We start from the raw sequence: 22033 nt of genomic DNA, 5'->3' as shown, positions 1-22033 counted from the left end.
TCAGCACCACTGCTTGATATTCCCATACAGCCATGGTGATGTTTTGAGTACATTGGGCCAAGGCACTAGAGATAAGTACGGAGACCCTGGGACTGTTTTGTCTTTGGGACACCAGGTCAGAGGGTAGAGAAAAGAATCTGATAGGTTTGCAGCAGGCTGTTTTCTGAGGCAATGCTGAGCTGCAGTCATCTCTGTCCAGAGAGCTTCCTGCAGCTCATTCCTATGCCCACCTGGAAGCTGCATGTACAGGATGGGCCCTCAGAAAGCAAAAAGGGGGAAAACCCCAACCCAGTGTAAATCAATGCAAAATAAAATTACTTTTCCCCACCTCTTTGGAGGCTGGGGCCAGGCAATGGAGGTTGCTGAAGGAGCCCTGGGGACGTGGTCCCCTGTCCTCACAGGCAAGCCCAAGACACTGTTATCACTGAGTACTGGCAGGGTGACTCAGAGCAGCTCCTGTCAGCCTGCAGTGCCACCTGGCCTCCTGCCTGCATTCCCCCCTGCCTGTGTTTCCTCTCTGCTTGAAGGCCTCTGAGCACAGGCACTGCCTATGTGACTTGATGGCTTCTCATGGTGGAGGCTGAGTGCACATGGGCTGGGTGCTGTGAGCAGTGTGGCATTGCAATCCCAGGAGGATCTGGTGAGCATACCAGGAAGAGAGAGAGGGGTCCCATCTCCCTGTACCATTGGGTAAGCCTGGAGCAGCTAGCTAGTCAAAAAGCAGCTGGCCCATCAACAAAACAAAGGAAAGTGGTGGTAAAGGTGGATTGTTTTCCGTTTCAAATTCTAAAATTGTCAGCCATCTCTAAGTGATATTAATCACTCGGTGCACATCTGAGACATTTTCAGATATAACATCAGCAGTAGCAGTGACTTGGTCCACACCGCATCCAGCCACCCATCTGGAGCTCCCTCGAGGAAGAGGGCTATCCTAATTACTTTAAAGGGATGAATAACAGTAGTGCTCACCCCAAGCTGCTGAAAGCTAGACGCTGCCAGTGAGACATAGGGCAGATGGGCAACTCTATCACCTTCGCTAGGATGATGCAGACAGTACTGGGATAAATGCAGATGGGACGAGGAGATATTATCCAGCTGTATCTGTTGTGTGCCCTCTTTCACAGTACCCTTTTTTACCCCTATTATGCACATGTGTGTTTAAGTTGGTTTCAGAACAACAAATGCTCTTTTATTTAAGTTCATCTTCATGACTAGAGATCATTCCACTTCATGTGTGTGACGGAGATGGATCAAACAGGATTCAGCCCACACAGGCAAGGATTTATGTTGCCAGCAAAAGTGATGCTGAGAACAAGTCCGGCAGTGTTTGATGGAGGCAACGAACACAAATTCTGCAAAGGGGCAATCAATTCATAACATATAAATTCCACAGATGAAGATAGCAATCGCTTCCATACACATACAGGATATTTTTTATTTCTTAAAGTGTTAACTTGACATGTATTTTTATTGTAGTGAGACTGTAGCATGTCACTTTTATTTGCAGTTACATCCCAACATTGGTCGGATGTTCTTAGAAGACAGCAGCAAATTGGAGAAAAACACATCATGAAAGTGGACTTGTAATATTCGCAGTAAGCTGCTGCTGGTCACCGAACCAAGCATCTTCAATACTTAAAAGAATTTCCATAATCAATTAATTCTATGAAATTATGTTTTTTTAAAAAGTAGATAACCCTCAGGGGATATAAATTCTTTAAAGATTCAGCCCTGCTCAGGGGCTTATTGCAGAGTGCTGCCAGCACAGAGAGACAAATACCATGTCCTCTTCAAAGTTACATGAAGATAATTTCAGTTCTCAGTCAGGGAATTAGGAATCAGACCATCATAGATGTCTAAGCTGCTTCCATTTCCTTTAAGAAACATCTGTTTCTCAAGCAGATTACCACAGCTGGTGAAAATGCTATTTTATTTTAATCATCTAGAATAAAAATGGAACATGAGCTGCCAGGGGAGGGAAGATGGTTGCTCTTCCCCTCTTCTGCGTGGAGCACAGAAATGCCTGGAAAGGCTAGTCATGAAAAGGCAGCCTTCCCCAGGGGAGTGAAATTTGGTCCTCAGGGATATGGCTGCAGCACAAGCTGCCCTGTAAGGCAGGGGTGGCCACTGCCACTTGGAAGTGGAAAGACTTCCAAGTGGAGGGTTGCTTAAATCCCTTACAATTGCCGATTTCCTTCTTCTTTCTCCTCTGTCATATCAGATGTGTTCCACTTGTGCTGGGCTGAATTGCCTTTTAATAGCAGCAGAGAGCACTGTGGTTGGCGCTGCAGGCAGGCAGCGAGGAAGGAGCCTGGGAAATGCCTGCCTGGAGAAACAGATGATTTCCACAAGCAGCTGCTTAATGCCAAGCACCTCCTTGGGTCGCACAAAGCTGAGGTTACTTGTGTTCCATTTGGCAATACAGCCGTGGATATAGGAGCTTCAGCTTCACTTTCCCAATTCCTGGGCCAGAAAAGCGACCAGAAAACCAAGGCTGATTTGTTCTCCCTTTTTGTGGATTGGAGGGCTGGCTGGTCTAACAAATGCTCTCATTTGAGGCTGCCTTTGGACCTTCCAGGCTGTGAGCATGGAGGCGTATGCAATGAGGGGTGGATGAGAAACATCACATTTTTGTATTGTTATGGCTGTTTCCAAGCAAGTCCATGAAAATCAGAACCCATATTGAGGTGCTTTGGTGCAAGGGGAGCAGTGGCAGTGGCAGAAGCACGTCCCAATCCTGTGTCTGTGTGTGCCTTTGGGGCCCTGGGCATTATCACTGGGGTGGAGGAAAGATGCTCGTTCCCTATTCAAGCCTTGGGAGACTCTTTCACTAGATGTCTCAAAACTAAAACAAACTAGCAACTTTCTTGGAAACTGGGAGCACAAAGAAACCTGGGCCCACTCCTCTCCACCTTTGTACTTATGATACAGGAATTCAAAATCACCTCTGATGTGAGAGCTTAGATTAGGAAGCAGAAATACACATAAAAGGCTTTCTTCTAGTGTTGCATTGTGCTCCCTACCCTAGGTATAGTTTATTCAGTACTAAAATCAGGGTTTTTACCGATAAGGGGAACAAAAGGCATTTCTTGAGCTCCAGACAGCAAAATGTAGGGGTTTGACACGCTGAATATACAGCAGTGGTATAGTACTCAGCCTGCGCTGCAAAGAAATAGGTGCAGAATTTTCTAAATATTCCTCTTTCTTCATTCCTCTGCCAGAAATGATTAAAAAAGGAAGCAGATACATAATTTATCCTTCATACAACTTTCCTTGGAGTTTCCCTTGGTTTAATATTTTTGAACTTTTTTGCATTAATGTGTTCAGAACGTGTGTGGGGAATTTGCCACATAGTTCATTTTACAACTTTTTCCCCCCTTTTTGTGGTTATTCACAGCTTTTTAAATATATAATATATTGAAAGGGTGCATAGCTTGGTAGAAAGCTAGCTGAGAAAAGAAGGGACAAGAGGAACCTCCCTCTCACCCACAAGCTACCACTATGGGGTTCCACTCTGCTCCTTTAGGGGGTAAGGGAGCATTATCTCCTGTTTTTCCCCCACAGCCCTCCTTGAGGAATGTCTTGACAACAAAGAAACCAGTGGGGCTCAGCCACCCCCTGCACCATTGGCAGCTCCTCACCCCAGCCAAGCAGGGGTGCTAGTGTGCCTCCAGGCATCATTTGGCTCATGGTAACACACCACTGCCTTACCCTCCCCAACTTGATTACGAGAAATGAGCAGCACCTGGATGCTGGCTGTGCTTACTTTCTTGAAACTGCAGCAAGTGGCTTGCCTGGTGTCCGGATCCCGGTTAAACCAAGTGTTTCATTCCTCACAGTACTATGCAATAATTATTCAGGCTGGCAGGGAGGTCTCCAACCCAAAGCCAGACCAGCTGTGGGGTCACACCAGGCTGCTCAAAGTTTGGTCTTCAAAACCTCCAAGGATGGAGCCACCACAATCTTGCAGGGCAACCTGCTCCACTTCCTGGCTGTCCTGTGTGAAAGGCTTCTCCTTAAACCCAGCTTGATCCTCCTGTTTCAGCTATTGCCCTCCTACTATGCACCGCCCCAGGGAGCCCCGCTCCATCCTGATGGCCTTCCTGGTGGTACTGGGGTTGGATTCTCCAAAAGCCAACTCTTCTCCAGGCTGAACAAGCCCAACTCCCTCACTTAAACCCCATTCACTTGAAACAGTGCAGGGATGCAAAATACCCAAGATAAAAAGACAAACCCCAACCTATCTGCAAAACCTCAACAATTATCCTTTGGCATCTCCATCAGTATTTCTCTAAACAGTTACAGATATAGCTAAACAAGTAATTTCCAGCCTTCCTTAACCTGAAATAACTATGATCCAACTTCCCCACTCTGCTAAGAATCATCTGTGTTTGAGGTTGTACAGCAAAGGGAGCACACACCTACCAGACCCCATGGAGTAAGAACTACAGAGGGTATCACATAATGCAATGCCTTAAAAATTTTACGTTTTTCATTAAGCAAAAGTGTCTCAAAACTCAGTTTTAGCCCAGGAATTACCAAGGCAGACTAAAATGTTTGGCTTTTTGAACACAGGAAATTTCAATCAATCTGTTCTCAACCCAGTCATCATAATCTCATAGAGATGAGGACAACACGTGTAGGAGCATGGAGTAAAGAAAGTATATTGGAAATAAACTTTAATTAAAAAAATAAACAAAAACAACTGAAGTAATGTCAAGTGAACCTTTGGAAATGTATGCAAATAGAAGAAAGAAGGAAAATGAGACATAGCTCTGTTAAGTGAAAGAAGGAAAGTCTTTAAATGGCTTAATAATAGGAACACGTTGGGAAGCAGTGAGGTTAATACAGAAATGACATAAAGCAGTGGGAGGTCTTGGACTAGATTTATTGTGCATACTAATTGGAGGACACTGAATACCAGATAATAGCTGAAGGATGGGGCTGAGGTTCTGTCAACATCCTCTTGTTCACAAAGGATGATCCGGCAGAATTTAATAGCTTCACAATATAGCTGAGAGTGACACTTTAATAGGTAACAAAATGCTGTATTTCAGCACTGTGCAGGGGGAAACCACAAGACAGAGAGTAGAAGGGGATGCGACCGGAGGCCTAGTTGACAGCCTCCAGATTTGAAAGCAGCACAATTTCCCCCAGCCTTTCTCAGCCTAAAAAAAGAGCCCAAGCATTCATCTGAGGTGATATTAAAGCAAGCTTTAAAATAACAGCACCAACAATTGAGACCACAAATGTCTTGTAAGTCAAACCTCATAGCCTTGCGCTGTCTGAGCTAAAGCACTTGCTAATTAAAATCTAAAAGTTAATTTGAGCAGGAAAAGCAAGCAGCTCTTACCCATCCTTACTGCCCCGGGTGAGGTAAGTGCAGTAATTACCCAGACAGTAAATAGATCTGCTTTTTCTGTGGTAGCTCTTTATTAAAATTTCCCACTAAAAATCCTGCAGTGATCAGCCATGAGGAAGTCATGGTGCATGGGCAAAAACCTCAGCTTTGCAATACTCAAGCTCTGAGTTACAAGGCAGACTTCTGAGTAAGGAAACCGTTTCATAGGAAAGGCACTTCATGAATATTTTTTTGTGTAGTGTTTAACATGCCAACACGGGAACACTGTTTATAGAGGTCAAGCAGCACTCTGTGAGCGGAAGATTGATAGTCTCATGAAATCTCATTCCTTAAAATCAAAGCGTGGTGGCTGAGGCAACGTTTGCCCCACCAGCATCACTGGGGTGCTTGCTGGGCTCTTCTGAGCTTGCAGCTGTGCCGCAGGGCTGTGGGAGACCTGTGCCTGTGGGGACTTGGGGTGAAGTTCTGATGCATCTCTGGCCACTTCCAGTGCCTGCAGACTGGCCACGGGCCATTACTGACCCCAGAGGCTTGTGCAGAAGTACCCACATTTTATCAGCCGAACATGCCACTGGGGTCCATGGTGGTATTTTCCAGATGTACACTGACTGGCATGGGAGCTTAAACCCCAGTCTCACCTATAGACACACACACTGTGAGCAACTTCTGGACATCTGAGTCGGAAACTGAATCCCATCTTACCCCCCTCTCCTTGGCACCTTCATTACACTGTCTCTGAATTAATGCAATTAATTCCAGCCACAGCTCCCACTTCAGTGTCAAAGAACAAGGTATACTGTTCACTGTGCAGTGTTTATTTTTTTAAGACACGATGCAGGGATGCATGAGAGCACGTGTGCTTGTTGGCCTGACCTCAGCAGAGCTCAGAGCTCAGAGGGTGAGGTGTCATGCAAGTCACCATAAATAAAGAAGAAGCACCAGCCAGCACCTGTCTTAAGAGGTCAAAGCACTTGCATCTCTCCCCATTCACATGAGGGAAAATGATCTTTTGAGCGATCTTTCCAGCCAGAGGGAGAAAGGCAACTTGGGTGGCTCAGCACCACAAGCCCCTAGGCTCATCCTACACCCTCTGTGTAGCATTGCCTTCAAATCTCCATCAGCCACTGATTTTTAGGCACCCCTTGTTCAACAGGTGCACAGTGTTTACTCCAGGGGGAACTGACAAACTGGATGCACTCAGCGCAGCGAAGAGGAATGTTAATACAAAGTAAATTTACTGATGAAGGATGTATCAAGATCATGCAAAACATACTTGGTAAGGTACTTTGGCATGCAACTAGAAACCGCCCAGCTAAAAGTGATCAGATATTTACCTGCCAAGGCACATTACTAGAATAAGCTGAGCATGTAATCTAAGCAGATGACCCCACATGATACTTGTTTAACTGGCTCCATTTGTGTGAAAGCATTAGAGTCAGATAATAAAAAGAAATGTTTCCTCTCAGTTGGGATACAATACCCTTGACTTTCAGAGTACATCACCAAAATGGTTTTCCCTCCCAGGTTTCTGACTGAGCATGAACTTTACTTAGGTAACTGCAGCTGTGCCCAGACCTGTAAACACAGGCAGGGAGAGCACGATGAGATGGGGAGGAGGGTTTTTGAGGACATGGAAAGAACAAAACAAATGCTAGAGGAGCAGGCTGAATTAAGTCCAAGCCCTCAGCTGTACTTCACTGCCTGAGGCTGGCTCATCTCGGAGCATCACTTGGAGGTGTATAGTGCCTGGGCAGCCCCATACCCCTGGGGGACGTGAAGTGAGTGGGCACTGGGTGTGCTTCACCAGTGACACAGGTTTAGTTCCTCAGGTCTGAGATCTGTGGCCTCACCAGGATCTCCAGGTCTGATGCAAATTTTGGGGGGTGCAGTAGCTGACAACATCTAGGAAGCTGGACCAGATGATTACAGCTCTTTCAAGCCATACACCCCATGCAACTAGAAAACATCATACAACAGTTATCGTGAACTTGTCATGAGCTGGTACATTTGTTGCTTATTATGGAAACGTCAGTGTTGATTAAATGCATTAGCCTTGGTGTCTGAAGTTGTCTTCGATCCATGTCAAGATCTTATTTGCAGTTTTTGTAACCGGGATCCATCCCAGGGGCTAAGCCCTGGGAGCCAAGAGCAATAGGGGAAAGAAACTGAGCCCAAAGTTTGGTTTTTCTCCCCCAGTCTGAGATGCTGACATACTGTGCCCAATCTTCTTGTGTCTCGGTCAGCCCAGCTGCCAAACTGTAATGGCAAGATTTCACTGAAAGCCATATGTTGCTGCTGGGCTGTTTGGGGGGAAATTAAATTTAAACAATCCATAACAGTTGTTTTAATGCCTTTTCTTGTTTGCTCGAAGTCTTGGTCCCCGATTACCATTACACAATGTCAGTGTATGTCAGCTTATGGTTTCCAGTAACCTGAGGGACATGCTGGACACTTCAGAACCACTGCCAGTGAGCGGCATGGAGACTTCAATGCTGGGAGCACTCTCAAGAAGGAAACTGGGAAAAGTTTAGGAAGAATAGCAGCTTTACTTGCTTCAAAGTTCAGCTAGAAGCCAAAATTGCAAAGCACGGTTACCATAGACCTTATCTTGCTACAGGAAAACATCTTCAAGCCAGTGGTTAACTTCATTCCACAGATTTTTTTGTTCTCTTCTTGCCTCCCTCCTTCTCTCCCTCCCACTCCCAGCCTTTCTCTGCGTGTGTGGTTATCACAATAGGGAAACATTCAATCTACAAGACTAAGCCTCATCCTCAGACACCCTAATGCTTAGGTTACCACTGCTGTAGGACATGGAGAGCTGTCAGTCAGATTAGGGGTTGAATTGAAAGCATAAACTAAAATTCCTATGGAGAAACTGTTTTTTCTGCATAATGAGAAAGCGGGCAGAGCTCTTCAGTGTTTGTCTGACCAACAGTGTGGACACAGTAGGCGAAGTGCCCTGCACCATCAGGCAGTGTCCTTAACCCCCTCATCCTGCGCTTGGTACAGGCAAGGGGGACCAGAATGCTCAGTCCTTTGCTAAGAGTTCAAGCTTGAGAGCAACATTCCAAAATATGTTTAAGGGAAAAGGAGAAAAACATGTTTGTTTGTTTTATGGACACTGTGAAAAGTAGGCTTTTATTTCTTCATAAAACTGGGGAATCTTGGGATTCTCTTTCCTGGCTGGATAGAAGACTTTCACTTTAAAATAAACCCAGTATCATAGCGGTTCCTTACACACACACATTTTCCTCCCATGTTTTTACATTGAATAATTGAGAGAGACAAAAGGAAGAACCCTGTGGCACACACAGAAGCATCTAATATATTCAGACCAGTGCTTTCTCTCTAGAGCTGTTTTATGTACATCATCAGTGGCTTGTTTGTAGCCATTAGCGTTAAGATCTCATTTGTACAACACTGGTTTATCTCCTCCCTCTTATTAGCACTAAAGCTGGATTTCTAAGTGAAATTTAAGCCCTCTTCCCTCTTGTTATTCTTGCAAGACCTAGTAATAATACTGATTTAGGGGCATGGGACTCCTGTGGCAGCAGTGTAGGTCTCATGTGGAGCAGATCTGATGGTGCCTCAGACAACATGGCTTCTGCCCCAGAGGCCACCTAAACAGACTCTGATGGGAGTGTTTATCTGCAGACACCCTTCTGGGGCCACTCTGTGGTGTAGGCTTGGGAAGGGCTCACAGCAACCTCAGACTCCCTGGTGCAATGGGAATGGCAGACACATCTCCAGTTTGTCTTGGGATGCTGGCTGTGCTTGCCCAGCTTGTTGCCTCCCTCCTGCCAGGCTGCAGGCTGGGAATGCCTGGGCTACAATGAGCTCCCCCTAAACTGACCTCAGGCCACCCCCATGTGAAGAGATGTTGCTTAGGCTTGGGTCATATTTGGGAAGGTTAAAAAAGTCATTCTTTTACCTTTATTTTTTTTCCCCTTTTGTCCACCCAAGATTTCATCCTCCCTAGAAGCTGGAGGCCAGGGAGGAGACACCTCTGCACTCTAGTTCAAAGGCCCTTCGCCTCAGAGCTGTTTTCTCAACAGTCCTCCATCAGCATTAGCCTTTGTCTGGCCTGGGATAAAGGCACTTCCCTAATTAAGTTAGCTTAACCACCACTCGGGAAATACAATGTTCGCTAAACTCATCCACAGCCAGGCAGTGATGAGGATTGCAGCTATTCTGTGGGAATGGAGCACATGTCAATTATCCCCAGAATTTCAAAGCTGCAAAACCCAATAGTTTCCTTGGCAAAATCTGCCAGGCATGACATGACTGCTACTCACACTCTGCACATTTCCTAGTGTAAAGGATTGGACAACCTCAAATACCATTTCCAAGAATAGCAAGGGCAAATGAACTGCAAATGACTAAATTCCTTTTATTGCTGGGAGCTACAAAGTAATTTAAATTAGTTTCAGTCTAAAGTGAACTGTGGGGCATGCTGGGAAAATAAAATAAGTGGTGACATTTTAGGAACACCTTTAATGATCATTTAAAGGAAATACTTCATTTCACACCAATTCATTTAGTAGTCTTAGGAAATACATGTTTGTAAAAGATCACTGCTTTGTGTACAGGCATACACATAGTACATTTAAATGCACACATTTACCCATACGTATGCATTAAGATATAACATAAATGGAATACTTTTTGTTTACTTAGAACCTAGCCTTGGTGGAGAAGGGGATAAAAACTGAACTCAAGTGAGCATGTGTTTTTGTGGAGAAACGCTATTAACATTAGGGTTTGATTTCTTAATGCTCTTTCCCTCTTTCCTAAGTTCTCATCTGTAGGTGGATTTACTGAGCACATAGGTAAAATAATGATCTTGTACACTCTTTCAGCAGCTTCCTGCTCCAGGAACTACTTTTGGATCCCCCTGTGTTTTTGATTAATGTCCTACCTGTGACTTCTGCAGATCTGAGCTGGTTTGCTTCTGCAGGCAAAGGAAAGAGAGGGGAATAAGCTACAGCACCTGGCACTGTATCATTGCAGCTGGAGCAGAGAAGTCATCAAATGCTTTGCCTCTTAATGAAATAGGATAGAGGGACTCAACGCTTCCCCTCTTGCAGCATTACCGTGAAAAATAACTCTGTCATGCCATGTGGTGTTAGCTGCACAAGCTTTGCATGTCACAGCTAAAGCAGGCAGATAACAACAACATGGGTAGTAGTAATAACCAAAAAAAAAAAAAAAGAAAGAAAAAAGAAAATAAAAGAGAACGAAAGAAACAGAAAAGAAAATTGTTGGAAATCTTTCATACCATCATATTTCTTTCGGTGGGGGAAGGTTAAATCTTCAGCCAGCCAAAAAATCAAGGATGGGATTTTTCCCCTTTAGAATAATGGATCAGTAGCTGCAAACACTGAATGCAGTATGCAATTGCAGAAAGCTTTCAGTCAAGTGGAGATAACTTCTTCATGGTACAAAGCACTTTCTGTGACCTCAATGTCCTAAATGTAAAACAATACAGTGCTAGTGTCACAGAAATAAGACTGCTGTGGTTGAATGGGTGAAGAGAGTGAGGGTATGATTTCAAAGGGTAACATTTGGGGTGATGCAGGTGACAAGGACGAGCCCATGCTTTTTTGTCTGTGTGAGTGATTTTATTCATTTCACTGTTCCTGAAGTTTTAAACTGTAATTTCTGTGATGCATCTCTTATTATAACTCACGCATTCCTCCTGTCTGGTACCTGGACTTCAGGCAAGGGAAGATGGAGATGGACCAATGCCTCCAGGTACTCCTCCTGGGAGGGGAACTGGCAGAATATCCCACTCTGGAAGCAAATTTGAAACAAGTAGAGGTGATATCAGGAGGGAAATGTTACCTGGGTAAGGCATAGGATGACCTCCACAACTGTCTGGGAGGGGATGATGATGAGCGTGAGGCATCTTGTTCTAGGCCATCTCTTCTAAGAGGTTACACAGAGCTCTGGATTATGACCCAAGGGAACATCTTAGCAGAGAGGGTCATGGCTTTGGCTCCTACAGAAGGAGCTGCTGAGCATCCAGAGGAACTATGGAGAAAAAGCTTCCTTCCACCTAGTTATTAAAGCCCAAGGGGACCAAATGAATACCTGCAGATCCTAGGAGGAGGATTTGAAGCTCTGAAAAAACACCATCTTCCCACCACAAGTACATTCCTGACAGATGGACATGTAAAGGGAGAATAGCAGCACATGCAACAGTCTGACCATATGCCCTTCTCCCAGCCTCCTGTAGGATGTTCTCGCCCCCTGACACAGGCCCAAGTCTCCCACCCCTGCCTCTGCTCTTGCTGTGTCAGCTGGTTGGAAGATTATTTCTTGATCTGTGTGCCTGAAGAAGCTTTGCAATTAGCCTATGAGCAGATCAGCAGTGCTTCAGATGATCACACCATGGGTAGAAAATGAGTGTAGTCAGGAACTGAGGATCATAAAACACAGAGCTGGAGAACACAGAGACATGAAATCTTCCCCTCCAGCTCAGGAGAATGCTGGCAGTATTAAGAGGGCACAGTGACCCCTCAGGTAGGGTGTTTTTCCTCCAACACCTCCAAGGTGTGACTGACCCTACAAACACAGCAGCCATTGATGGCTGCGGAGAGATCATGAGAGAAAGCTCCTATGTTTCCTCTGGCTAGTGCCTGGTGACAGGCCAGCTGTTGTCAAAACAGGACATTTCAGGAAGAGGTAAGACTAGAAAAGCACAGGCTGGGTAGCAACCTTGTGGCCAGGCAGGAAGGGGTTTACTTTCCTGTAATGCTATACAGAGCACAGGGCAGGATGGACATCTTCACCTGTGAGCTACTAGCCCCACTCTGCATGGCTCCTCTCTTTGCTCTTTTTGTTTTGGGCATGGGGACAGTGCATGAGCCAGTTTTGTGGATGACACTGGAAGATGTTGCAATGACAAAGCCTGGCCAAAAGCTTAAGAAATTGCGAAAGAAAAAAAAAAAGCAAAAAAAAAGCTTTTTGAGTTAAGACTAAACAAAAGAGATCAGAAGGCCATATGCTCTGGACCATGCTCTGCAATATGAGGCACAGTGGGCTTGGCTCATCACATTATTACAATGAGTTATTACATAGTAGTAATAATAATAGTAATACACAGAGGGTCAGTCTCAACTTTTGCCCCAGCATGTCTTGAGTGAAAGTTCATTAGGAAGCCCAGCCCAAGAGATGAAAGAACCTATGGGACAGAGGAATGGGGAGACTGGAGACAGGTGTAAGGAACCAGGAAGGTCACGTGAAGAGAAAGTGTCACTTATTCATTTTAGGAAAAAGAACCTAATTTTATCTTAGATGGAAGGGAAAATAGGTGATATTTGGATAGAAGTACAATCTTTTCAAGTATACATCTTGTCTTGTGCACCAACTACTATAGAGCTGGGGTAAGACGAATAGAAAAAGAATATAAAAGAGGTTTTTTTCTTTCATTCTCTCTGAGTGGGCCTGGTGCACATGCAGAAAATAGAATCATCGACTCATTTAGGTTGTTAAAGACTATTAAGATCATCAAGTCCAACCATAAACCTAACACTGCCAAATCTACCACTAAAACATCATTTGAGCTGCCTGTACCATAGGGGGTAATGTTAACCCAGCAGAGTTACAGAGAGTCTTCATGTCCAAAATACAGCCAACAGATGCTGCGGTAAGCGACAAAAAAGAAAAACTGAAGATAAATGTACTGGGATGTCCTCAGGGCAAAGCACATGCTCTAAGCCTGCCCTAACCTCCATCCATGTGCCTAGTGCTGTACTTGCAGGCGATAACCCTGCTTGTGGGTTTGCAAAGAAGCAGCTTTATTTTGCTCATTTAAGGATGACAAGGAGACTGGAAGGAGAGAAAAACATTATCTATATTTTGTCTCAATCATATTACAAAAATAGATTATGTAGACCAAAGTGTCCTTCTGATTTCTTACCAGATGAGTGGAAATACCAAATTCTTTGTTTTTCTTCCAGCCCTGGACAGAAACACAGTCTTTGAACTCCCCCAGAACTGACTGTCCAGACAATCTTGCCTCTAAAGGAGTCAAATTCCATCTTACTAAAGCTTGGACTGAGCTCAATAACCATGAAAAATCTGGGCTGATAAGAGGGAGCTGTTTCATAGAGCAGCCAGTTTTCTTTAACTGTAAGTTGAATTTGCAGTAGCAACACAGAGCTGACAAATGCCACATTACAACGTCTATGTACAGATTCACGTCTCTGCTGCATATTATATTATCCTTATTTAGCCTATTGTTCTTTGTTTTAGAACCTGAGGATACAAGTTTGTTTTGAGAGTGTCTGCTCATGATACCCCTAATTTAAATTCTAGTACCAAAAGTCAGTCAAGAGGTACAGTAGAATAATGGTGTGTTTACTGCTTAAGAAAATTATTCTATGGAGGGTAAATCCAGCTGCATTTTGGGAGGGGGTGCAATCAGAGAGCCACTTCCAGATGAAACAGACCCTTTGGAGTTGAGAAGAGCAGGTGGCTGGCAATGAATAATTTGTCTGCTAGATTGAGTCTCCTGTTGCTACCTGTGGATAGTGAAAAGTGGGCTGCAGGTCCTTCAGATATACTTGATTATCTGAATGACATTGCAAATCTTAAATTCAGAGGCTCAATTGATTCAAAACACTGTTCTGCAGGTGCTCAATATTTGAAAGCTGCAAGCTGGTCATCATTAGGCAGAGATCGCCACATTGATATTTCAGCAGGAATTATCATTCTTGCTAATGTAAGATCCATTTTTCAGTACTCCTCAGGCACATTTTTGGAGTTCAGTTTCCACAAATGTCCATGCCAAAAAACCCTCTTCTGTATCAATATGCAGCACGGTGAGCACAAGAGAAACCTTTACTTTTCTCATTGTTTGAAGCATTCAGAGTGTTATTCCTAGAAATTCTTTTCATAGTATGTACAACATTTCACATTAAAGCATTTTGATTATGTTTCCATACTGTTATGCTGTTTTACTGGTTTATAGTAGTGTTTGTCCACTGAGGACAGGCAATTCTGGAAAGCAGGACAGGAAGGGAAAGTCAAACATGCTGGAAAGAGTTAATGTTCTTAATTAATGTTAGTTTATTGCTATTGCATATGTTGCTTGCTTGCTTCCCATAACCATAATGGTGCACTCGTACCTGTTTGGGTTATTGCACCTGCTCACCAGGTAGAGGTGTGTATTTGCAGTTCAGCTCATTTATGTGATCAATGGCCCAGACTGATGTGGGAGGCTGAGCCTTTTGCCAACCACCCCCTTTTGATGAGATCTTGCTCTTCTTCTTCTAAATTCTATTTTCATGCCCACCCTGCCCCCGTGGAGGATGCAGATCAGCCCAGGGATGCCATATGCCTGTTCCCGTGGCCAAGACAGCTAGTTGGGAGGGGATACTGGGGTGCCCAGCGCGGCGGCAAAGTCGTGGTCTGGTCAGGCTGCTTCACGAGCCTTGGTGGGGTTAGTTCATGCTAGAAAAATCAAAGAGGTAGCAGTGAAAGGGCAGTTTTGAAAGGTTGCAAATGGAGGTCCCTCAGCCAGGGCTGCCCTCCTGAGCTCCTGTGCTCCACTTTTGAATTTGAATGTTATGATAAGATAAAAGCAAAAGCAGGTTTGCATTAGACTGAGCAAACAAAAAGAGAGCAGGACTTTTCCATTTAAAATCCCAGCCTATGCAAAGTGTCTCATTTCCCCTGCCCTTTTTCTGGCTGCAGCACAAATCAGGCTATCTCAACACAGTTGTTGACATCTACTGAAATCAAAATGCATGAAGTAATCTTTGTGAAGGTCACAGTGACCTGAGTGCTTAGCACAAAATTCTCACATAAGCTGGGTTTTCTGGCACATCCTTGTTTGTAGCTAGGGAACCAGGCATTTTGCTTGATAGAGACATGATCTTCCGTTGGCTTTGCTCATTCCCAGCCTGACTTGGCTGTGCCAGAAGTACAGTTGGGCTGAAAAATGGCTGCTGATCAGACAAAGTGAATTCAAGGACACGGCTCAACGTGTGCACTGAGAAACTGCTGCATCACTTTTGAATGAGGGAAACCAACTCTCACTTTCCTCTTTGCCAAATTAAATAAGGAGCAGTTGCAAAGAAATGAATGAAATGCATTTTTGCTAGAGAGAAGATGGTGGGGCAGCAAATAAAGGGTGATTTCTAAGAGTCTGGAGATTTCGAATCACAGTGAGACTCCAGGAACCTACCTCTCCACAGGTCGTTTCAAAAACTTCGTTGTAATGTGTTTCTCCAACTGTGGTAGAAGTGGGAACAGCCACAAAATCTGACATCTCAAAACTTGGCTTTAGCATGGATTTTCCCTTAAAAATAAAGATTCATTTTGATTGGAGTGCAATAACTCTAATACTAGTGTTACTCATACACTTAGGGCTAGTCTGAAATATAAAGTATTATGTGATGAGGATTGAAGAGGATCTCTCAACTACTATATTCTTCCACTCATCTAAATATTGTGTTGTCATTAATACTAAGACCCAATACTACCAAAATAGCACTGCAAAAAGATGGTGGTTTAAGGCAACAGGGAAGGGGGCCTCAAGTGCATGCTATGAAATTGCCCTTTTCTACCTCTCACCCAGACCCCTGCTCTCGGTTGCCCAAGCTCAGGGTGCTCAGGGAAGAGGGCTGAAGGATAGTAAAAGATGTGTACAGTCTTTTCTGTACAGTCATCCCAAACATGACCTGAGAGGTGAAGGAGGGCTTTTCTATTCTATTTTAACATTTTAAAAGCAGATGAAATATCATAAAAAGTGAAGTATTATGAAAAACACTTTAAACTATTTTTTTAAAAACTTATTTAAAAAATACTATGTGGGAATTAGAAAAAAATACACCCCCCCCCCCCGCAAATCTCCATCTCTCTTGATATATGCTCTGAATAATGAGTCCTCAGCCATGTCTAAAGCTCTTCACCTTAGAAAGGAAGCATTTAAGAAAATCACATATGAAAAATAGGTTATTATGTGTTGTTACTGACTGTGATAAAATCCCATTAGTGTGGGGAGCCAATATAATGTAACAGGAGGGTGTAAAGTCATTTAACACTGCCAAATAACACTGAAGCAAAAGCAAAACCAGCTCCAAAAGGGCGCATGGCACAAATGGACACAAAGAGTAAATGCAGTGATGAAAGCCACACACAGACCTTTATAAAAAGGCATCTCTTCCCCAGGTGCAGCACAGAATGGAGGGTTTAGAAATACTCTGCTGCAGCACCAAGCACAGAGCTAGCCTTGCCTTCTTAGATCAGGCAAGGTTTCTTCATGGAGTATGACGAGCTGTAGTTAAGACATGAACATCCAGGAAAAAAATATGCCAAATAGGCCAATTACAAGGAGTGGCAAAGAAACAAACCCCAAGTCATTTTCAGAATGTGTCTCCTAGTGCTAAAGTGCTCAAAAAACCTGTTTTTTTTTGGTGTGGGAATTATTTCATCAAACTGATGGTTAATGCAATTTGTTGACCAAAACCATTTCTTCTGGTGAATATAGAGCCATACCACTGAGGTAAACTAAACTGTTAAGATGACATTGTTTTCACAGAAAAAGGAGACTTTCCACAATTACAGCCAAAACATACATTGGAAGGAAGCTGGAGCACCTTGTCAGCAAAGTTCTCCTTTTTTTGGTTAATAAAAAAGAACTTGCTATTGACACTAATTAACATGCAATGAAGCTCGAAAGGCTGCCAAGGCACCTACAGTAGCACAGTGAACAGTCAGAAAACTCAGACAAGAACTTAGTGTTCCTGCCTCGTCATGCTTCTTTCCTCCACGTAGGTGGACAGGCTGAAATGGGCTGTGTGACCTCCTTCTGTCAGAAACTATTATTCATGTTATGCCACTAATGCCCCTGGCTAGTTTGACTGCCAAATCTTACATTAAAAACAACAGAAAGAAGTCATTGGGTGCCTTTCATCTCTCAGGACTCGCTGCTGCAATGGGCCCTACTGAGGCTGAGGTAAACCTCTTGCTTGGTGATGGGCCAGAAGGGCCAGCCCTGAGGTCCTGCTGGGGCTTACAGTAGGAATTGCAAAGGGAATCACAGTAGGAATTGCACTGGAAACTGCAAAGTGAATCACAATGGGAATCGAAGTGGAAATTGCACTGGCAATTTTAAAGGGAATTGCAATAGGAATCACAAAGTGAATTGCACTTGGAATTGGACTAGGAGTTGCAAAATGAATTGCAATGAGAATCACCATGGGAATTGAAGTGGGAATTGCTGTGGGAATCACAGCGGAAATTGCACTGGCAATTGCAAAGGCAATGGGCACTGCAGTGGAAATTACAATTGGAATTGCAGTGAGAACCACACTGGGAATTGCAATGTGAATCTCAGTGGCAATTGCCCAGCTGCAGCAGGGGTGTGGGAGTCCCACCAAAGCTGCCGGTTGGTTTTGGAGACATGGGGGGGCAAGCACAGATGCACCACTGTGAACCCTCTGGGTATCTCCACACAGCATCTTGCCAGTGTGTGTCCCACCTCGTGTATCTCTCACCCTCTTGCACTGCCTGTGTGGTGCTGCCTCTTCTAGCACACCTGCAGTAAGTCAGGGCCATTGGGTATGGAGAGAGAGGACCTCATGGGGGCATTTTGGTTGGATGGTGAGCTGACGGGCTTGTGTGATTTAGTCCTTTTTTCAGGAACCTTTGGGGAGCCTATAAGATTTGTTAGCATGGCTCCGAGTCTTTGCCTTCTCAGGAAAGGGGGTAGTATATTATTATAGCATCTTTGGTCCTGAACTGGTGAAATCAGAGAGTGGCAGGTAAAGTGATGAGCACCCATCACTGAAAGGGCTGCAAGGCAGTAGAGCAGCTTTGTACAGCACCAGGGAAGCCCTCCGATCGTGGACCCCACAGGAGCTGGAGGGCAGGCAGTGGTGCCCAGTGGCCAGGCCACCCTGGTGAGGTGAGGGACCCCCTGCATGGGGTCTGGGTGGCAGCTTTCATTGGGACAATGCTCATGGCCAGCCCTGCATGTGTGACCCCACTTGAGCTACTGTCTGATAATCTGCATAAGCGATAGTAAATCACTTAGAACTCAGGCTGGATACCGTGAAGCCTCCCATTAAGCACTATATGTCGGAAGAAGGATCAGGATGACCTTTCAAAAGGTGGTCAGGCTGGTTATGCTACCCTGTAGTGAAGGTACATACTCTGAGCAGGAGTTAAAAGCAGACTTTCCTCAACAGCGAGGAAGTTTATAGTCTGCTATGGCATTTTGTGAAATGAAATAGAGGCTTACCCGCAGTGATAACTTCAGGTGTCACAGCCGTATAGGCTAGCAGAGGACTCCCAGTTTGAGAGGTTAGCTTGTTCCCGGTGTTCCCGGTAAGGACATGTTTATCTTGTTTTCATTTGGGCTATGAGTCAGGAAGGTAATAAAAAACTAACTCTTCTGAGTGTTCTGGCACTTTGTGTGTGTTTTTACAGGAATCTACAGACACCTGAAAAGGATATTTGCAAAATGACCTATGATCCTTAACCTGCAGTACACACAATAAATCTGCCACCCTAACCATTGCCAGCCTTTTTGAATGAAAGGGTGTATTATAACAGCACATGTGTATGGCTACGGGGCTGTATATCTTATTGGACCTCGTACTCCAATCAACATTTAAAAATAAAAGAAACCCTATATACAACTATCTACACATAAATTCTCTTGCAGTGATTTGGCTCTCCCTTCTCCCTCACCCCTTTCTGCCCTGACTGATGGCTTTATTATTCAAGGGACAGTAATAAACATCCTAGCTAAGCCAATGAACTTCTTCTCTCACATGTAAATACCTCCTTGGAGGATACAGCAGAACAGTAATGACATTTTTATCTCCATTTTATTCAATGTAGATGAAATAACTGGTCATCAAAATGTAGGTTTGGATGTGATAGATTCCCAGTTTGTACCTGGACAGCAAAACAGACATTCAGTGGGAGAAGAAACCAGTCAGCATCTTTAAAGGGAAGGATGTTGCAAACTAGTTTGGGCTTCGGGTAGCACTATCCGAGTAACTGCCTGAATCTAAACAAAGGGCCAGATCAACCTAAAATAATTTTTGTTTTCCCTCACCAAAGTAAAATTGAGAAAAGGTAATTTTCAATTTCAGTCAAACAACATAAAATATAACATGCTGATTTTTGTTCATGTTGTAAATGCCAAGGGAATGAAAGCTGAATTCACAAAACCGCCTGCAAAATTCTTTGTGCTAGTCCAGTTCATGGAGTAGCAAACATATACTAGGAACTTAGCCTCCTATCCACCTTCTACCTAAGAGGATTCAGCCCAGCTTCTAGGACCATGTCACAGCCATGGGGCCCTGGAGTTCTCCAGGATGAGCTCAGCCCTTTCTAATAAATTAATGTTTCACTGATGACATAACTATTCATTAATCCAGAATATAACCTTCTTAACTCATTGGTTAGGTGCTTCTGAAAAGGAGAAGACCTTAGTAGGTTGCTCAGGAAGCAGGTCCTCCATTAGTAACAATCTATTTGCTGATGTGACTGTTACTGAATTTCACTCTCTCAATACATTTATTTCTTCCAAATCTTCAACAAAATGAGTAATACAGTGGGCCTGTTTTTCCCTTGGCTGAGCAGAGGCTCCTTTAATAAACTCTCATATTCTAAATTTTCTATACATCTGAGGAGATAATGTAAGCTATGCCCATACTCTCTCACATGCACGCAGTGACGACTTTTGCTGACATTTTCTATTCAAGCACAGTTCTGATCTAACACTTTAATTTAAAAAACTAATAAACCAGTTAATATTGTAAATAGCCTATAAAAATTTTTAAAACATTCAAACTATTTCCCTTGGAGATCATGGATGATTTTGTTTTGACTATGTAAATATTTTGCATATTTTAGTCTTAAAAATAATCACCTTGCAAGGGAACGTTTTAGCACGGCAAAGGGACTGACAGTGACCACAAACAGTCAGTTTTTCAAAACACAGTGTCTCAGCATTTCCCTGTTTTAAAAAACTTTGTTGCCTACAAAACAGCCTGCTGTAGACAAAGTCTGCATGGTATGCCAAGAAAGCATGTACTCAAATCTTTCAGACAGTTGTCAAGGTCAGGCAGACTTTTCCAGCAAAGAATGTGGAGAAGAAATAAAAAAAGAACCCAAGGACATAAACAAATGCTGTATGCTCCGTATTGAGCATGTATTGAGTTGTACCCTCAGAAGGTTTAACCATAGGACTTATATACTGCCTGGGTTTCTGATGCAGTGAAGGGCTCGCTGGCTCACAGTGAATGATAAAAGAATTCAAAAGGTAATCTATGCCGTTATGTGGAGGTGAAAGCTGGCAGGTGCCCTGCCCTCCCCAGCAAAACACCGCTGCTGTGTCCACTGCCTTGGATCACCGTACAGAGGGGCTCCCTGGGAAACGACCCACCCATCTCACTTCCAGCATTCACCCACCAGTGCACTGCTCTTGTCCTGGCATTTGCCATAATGAACAAATGCATGAAAGGGTGGGTGCAGTGCAAAACCCCCCAGGCTTGAGTCTGAGATGTACAGCTCCAGATGGGACAACCTTTGTGCCAGCCCTCCTTCCACAAAGAGTCGGGGTTGGGAATCCCCTTTCCAGGAAAGAATGGAAATAAAACACTATTTTTAAGGCATTCTCTCAGAACTCTAGGGGAGTAAGGAAGGAGGAACAAGGGCAGAGGACAGGTGGTCTTGCAGCACTCACAGAGGGATGCAATGAGGACCAGGCTGCGAAAAGGATGCTCTCAACCTTTGACAGCACCTTGCTCACTTTCCTGCTTTGTTAAGAGAATCGGCTGGAAAATAAGACAGAGATTTCCAGTCTCCTCTCAGCTTCCCTGCAGGAAGACTCTCCACGCTGGGCTGCTGAGGCCAGCAGCATGTGGGGGGCTGTGTGTGTGCGGCCCCTGGGGAGGCAGTGCTTCTGGGCTGGCTTTCCCAGCATGCGCTGCCCAGATGTGCTGCTTCGGGCATGTCAGGATGGGGCTGATTTACTGCATCTGTACAGGCCATCTGTAGGGTAGGAGAGTGCCTGTGTGATAAATACCCCAGCCACACTGAGCTCACTGCACATGCATCGTGGAGATGATTTATTTGCAGGCAGTGGTCTTTTGTCCAGCACTTCTGCATGTCCAGCAAAGACATAATGACAGCTGGGTTGTTGGAAAAAATATCCAAAATCCCCAGGAAAGCCACCTCAGTACTGCTGTCACCTTCATGGTGAGAGTGTATTGCTGGGACCCACTCTGGCAGCTCCTGCTTGTATAAATGGCTTGCCAAAACCACTGGGGAACCTCACTGGAGTCCCTGACTACGGGATTTGCATCCCGTGTGTTTTTTCTTTCCTGGCTCAAGGCATGCATAACTCAGTAGTGAACATGGCTTGATAACGGCAGACAGAAGAATCAGCTATTGGCCAGCTGTTATCTGGGGCCTTCATTTCCCTCCCTAATTGGGATGAGGCAACACAGCAAGGTAACGAAGCAATCCAGGGGAGCTGTAGCAGCCAGCAGTGGCCGTACAGATCCCACCCGCAGCACTGAAAGGCTTTTTAAAGCAAATGTTTTAAAATGCTGCAGGGTCCCTGCTCTGAGTGGCCGAGGATGTATTGCTATTTATAATCATCGGGCGGATGATTCACAGCTTCGCACTTACACCATT

This window comes from Neopsephotus bourkii, unplaced genomic scaffold (assembly GCF_033783945.1).
Source record: "Neopsephotus bourkii isolate Nb327-2 ecotype Australia unplaced genomic scaffold, CSIRO-AGI_Nbou_v1 NB_1234, whole genome shotgun sequence".
NCBI lineage: Eukaryota > Metazoa > Chordata > Aves > Psittaciformes > Psittacidae > Neopsephotus > Neopsephotus bourkii.
Note: the sequence above shows the minus strand (reverse complement) of the source record.